This window comes from Lactuca serriola, chromosome 9 (assembly GCF_051521515.1).
Source record: "Lactuca serriola cultivar US96UC23 chromosome 9, Lser_US96UC23_V15, whole genome shotgun sequence".
NCBI classification, from domain to species: domain Eukaryota; kingdom Viridiplantae; phylum Streptophyta; class Magnoliopsida; order Asterales; family Asteraceae; genus Lactuca; species Lactuca serriola.
In genome coordinates this window covers 100,272,041-100,276,675 of record NC_136416.1, presented here as the reverse complement: position 1 = coordinate 100,276,675, position 4,635 = coordinate 100,272,041, and positions in this window count along the sequence as shown.

Below are 4,635 nucleotides of genomic sequence, written 5' to 3'. Positions count from 1 at the left end.
ACTATCACTAAAACCGGATCATTAATAAGGGTGAAAATGAAGTCAAAAAATCGAGTTCATTTATAGAAAATTCATATTTCCAAGGCATTTTTTATATAGCAATATAACTCATATAAAAAATTTCTGCCAGGGGCTCTGCCTCTTGGACCCTGCTCCCAAGGGCGTTACCCATGGACCCCCGTTCGTTTAAGGGCTTTGCCCATAAATGACAGTCTACTTTGAATCTTGAATGAACTAAAACAAGTTTGCACTCCGCACCTTCCTTACTTGTTTAATATTCATCAAGATTGATTTTTGGTCAACAAGTTAATCCATTGCACTTAAATAAACATTGATGATAAGAAATCACCAACAAATAATGGGTCTTTTGACGCTTTTAACCCCAGTTGCTCTGCTTAACTTATGTGTTTACATTCATTTAATTGCGTATTTCAGACTTGTTTTCCTATGCTGCATTGGTAGTGTTGTTAATAATATATGTTCGATGATTTTTGTGCCAATTGTTTTTGTCATTTTGTTGCCGTAACAGTAAAATGAAAACAAATATATATATATATATATATATATATATATATATATATATATATATATACTAAAGGTGTTGCAAATACAATTTATATATATATACCAAACACACAATTAAGATGAAATGTGCTGGTGCTTGATATCAAACACACTGCATAACGAACCAAACAAGTGAAGCTTGACCAGGTAGCAAAATCATACATATGGTGCTTGATATCAAGCTCTACAACATCATATGCAGAATTTTAGGTATTTTCAAGCCCAAAAGAACAAAAAAAATGAATTATAGAAGAAGCAAACTCACAAATATAGATTAAATATTCATTATCTTCAGTTTCCCTATACAAAACACTTAATATTGCTGAAGTTTAGCCATGGACACTAACATTAAGATACCAATCCATAAATTCTAAAATAACATTAGACGTACCCAAAATCAAACGAACAAAAAGTAGAATCTTGATTAGGCGTTACCACCAGACACAAGTGGATGCATAATAAAGCTCACCCAAATAATCAATTTATAGTTATACCCTTAACCCTTACCTAAACACTTATATTTGGGAAATATAAATTTACAGTTATTGGTTTAGATTTCCTTAATCTACAATGAATAGGGTGTATGATCAGATAAAATCATAGAGTATTACCTTCATGCCGGTAAAATCACAAACACTTGGTGTGCAGGAAATTGAAGCAATTCATCGAAGACATAATTGAACCAAAACAGGTGCTGGGAAGTTGATATTTTCACATGAATATTCCTTTCGAGAACAAAAAGAATGGATTTAGTTCACACATGCATTTCCGCTTTGAATTTCTAGGCGAATCCACAAACACACACTGAAAGGGAGAGAAAGAGAATATGAACAATCGAGTTTAAAAAGATTAAGAACCCTAGCTTCCTCCATAATCGTAGTATTTTTAAATTTGTTGCGAGATTAGGGTCTTTCCAAAACCAAGTTTGCAAAATTGGAGGAAAAGATCTGTGATTTTGGAATAAACGCCTTAAATGCATAAAGGGGAATTGAAGGGTATAATGGTAAAATCATTTTTGGCTGAAAACCATTATGGAAGAGACATGTGTTGAATAAAGAGTCTTTTATTAACAAGGTAAATTCAAGAAACCTAATTTAATGCAAGAACTCATAAGTTTGGACCCAAGTGGCATTATGTCAACTTAAGCTAATAAGCTAATAACCGACTTTGTTCTTCTCAATCTATGACAAAAGACATCATAATTGAAACTAAAAAAATATGGCAACACGGGGATTGTATTTGGACTCCATGGCCGATTTGGTGAAATCCGATGATATTTGGTTTATATATGTTCATTATTTTATTGCAAAATTTGAAGAAATATAGTCTCTCTTTATAAGTATATCAATTTATGCATCAAAAAGATTATTATGAATGATTAAAGATAAATAGTTATAAACATAAATATATTTGAAAAAATTAAAAAAAAATTAAAAATCTTAGTCTTAGCACATCATAAAAATCTAGACTCTTCCTTACAACCACCATATTAGACACATATAAATGTTGTAGTCTTTATTGTATTTTTTATTTTTTATAAGGGGTGTACTTGTAATATTTTTCTCTATATAATTCATTACTACTGTGAACATTGGCATGGAGATCATTTATATCATGGTATCAAGAGCCTAACTCCTTCATCTTTCCCCTCCTTTCTATTCCTTTCCCCCTCAACATATTTATTTTTCTTCTCCTTTCTTCATCTTCTACAATGTCAAGTTCTTCTTCTTCTTCCCACGACTCCACCCTCCCCATGAACACCATACTTCATCTCATCACTATCCGCCTCTCTTCCTCAAATTATTTATTATGGAAGAATCAAATGTCTCATGTACTCAATCATCAATAGCTTCGTGATGATGTCGATGGCTCCGCTTCAGCCCCCCTCCTAAATTTTGGTGGATAACAAGCTGATTGTGAATCCTGCTCTTGGGAAGTGGCTTGTTGTCGATCAATGTTTTGTTATCCTTCTCCAAGTATCACTCACAAACGCAGGCATTCTCGAAGGTCATGGGTCTTGCCACCGTCCACGATATTTAACTTGCTCTTGAAGCCTCTTATGGAAATTCTTCCTTGGAGGTTGTATAAAATTTATGCGGTCAACTTCGTCATCTCACCAAAGGCTCTTCCACTGATGGAGTTTTTGGTCGATAGTTTAAGACCATTTGTGAATAACAAGCGGCCATCGATCATACGGTTGATGAGTCCGACAAGACTCATTGGTTTCTAAGTGGCCTTGGTTCTTCATTTTAGATATTCAGCACGATTATTTGTGTCTCGTGTGCTGCCTTTAATTTTCGTGACTAGCTTGCCCAAGCTGAGGGACATAAAATCTTCCTTAAATCCATTCACGGACCAGCCCCACCCCTATGGCTTTCTTGGATCGTGCAACTCCCTCCACGGATCGTGGGAGAGGGGGTCGTGGATTTTGTGGTGGTCGTGGTCATGGCAACCGCCCTCCTCACTACCAACTATGCCAACGCTTGTCCTCAACTAGCTTCGTTTGCAAACCCATCACCTACCACCGAAGTCAATATTACTAAAGCTTTTCTTGCAAAGTGTCACATGAATAATTCCAGTCCGGATTGGTATGTTGATTCTGATGCCTCCGATTATATGGTGTCCTCATCGGGTTCAGTCTCTTAACAACAACCTTTTGGTGGTGAATCATCGGTGCAATTTGGAAATGGAAATACACTTTCCATCTCGTACATTAGGAATTCCTCACTTGAAAATGGTATTTGCTTTCAGGATGTTTTTGTGATCCCTCCACGCAGTGTCCTAAAAGGCGCGCCATGGCGCGCGCCAAGGCGCGCCATGGCGTGAGGCGTGGCTTCGCCGTTACGAAAAGCTTCATAACATTGCTGTTAGGCGTAACGCATGGCAAGGCGTGATATGGCGCGCCATGGCGCATTATGGCGTGTTATGGCGCATGTTTTTACGTTTGAGACACAATTTTTTCGCTTCGTTATGTCTTTTCAAATCGGAGATACAAGTATTGTGGTTTTTGTTAACTTTTTGTTATTAGTTATTAATCTAACACTTCTAATAAGTAGTTATATTTAATATAAATTTATATTTATGTGGTAATATAATTTTAAATTAATACAATATCGCCGCCTTACATCACGCCTTGAAAAACGCCGTGGCTCGCCATGGCTCGTTAAGCTTGAGGCTTGGCCTTGCCGCCACGCCACGCCTCACGCCATTTAGAACCTTGCCTCCATGTACTAAAAACTGGATATTTATTGGTAAACATACTCACGACAGTGATATGGATGTGATTTTTATAAATCTTGTTTCTCTATTCAAGATCGACTAACGAAACAAGTTCTAGCACAAGGAAGATATGATCGTGGGTTATATGTTCTCTCTTCATCACCATAAGCTCATTGGTTTTTTGCTAGGCCCAAGGCCAAGGCTTCTTATAGACTTTGGCATTCTTGGTTGGGGCGTATGTCATTTGACACGATATGTTTTAAATAAGCATGGTCATTTTTGGTGTAACGTCCCAAAATTTAAAGCCAAAACTTTCTTTTTCATAATAATAAAACCATCAACGGAAAAGTGTTCATAAAACCATTAAGGAAAATCAGAGTATGTCAATCAATTATCTCAATACATCAGAGTCAAATAAATCAGAAATCATGGTGTGCGATGTGATCATCCCGATCTCTTCCCCTTCGATCCGGAAGTACCTGAAACATAAACTAAAAACCATATGCATGAAGCTTATCGAGTTCCCCAAAATACAACATACCATACATATCTGCCAGCTCATGGCTGTGCCAAGTCTATTGCAACCCCGAGTCTATTTCAACTCATGTGTTGGACCAACGCCGTACCGGGTCTATTTCACCCTGAGTCTCTTTCAATTCATATATCAGCACAAGGCTGTACCGAGTGTATTTCACCCTACATACATATAACAAACAGACATACATGCATATAACACATATTACCGGAGTCACAAAGACTGCAAGCACATAACATATGCTAGTGTCCTACAATATAGTGAGCAAACTTACCTCTCGATCGATAATCAACTATTTTTGATCTCACGGTCAACTA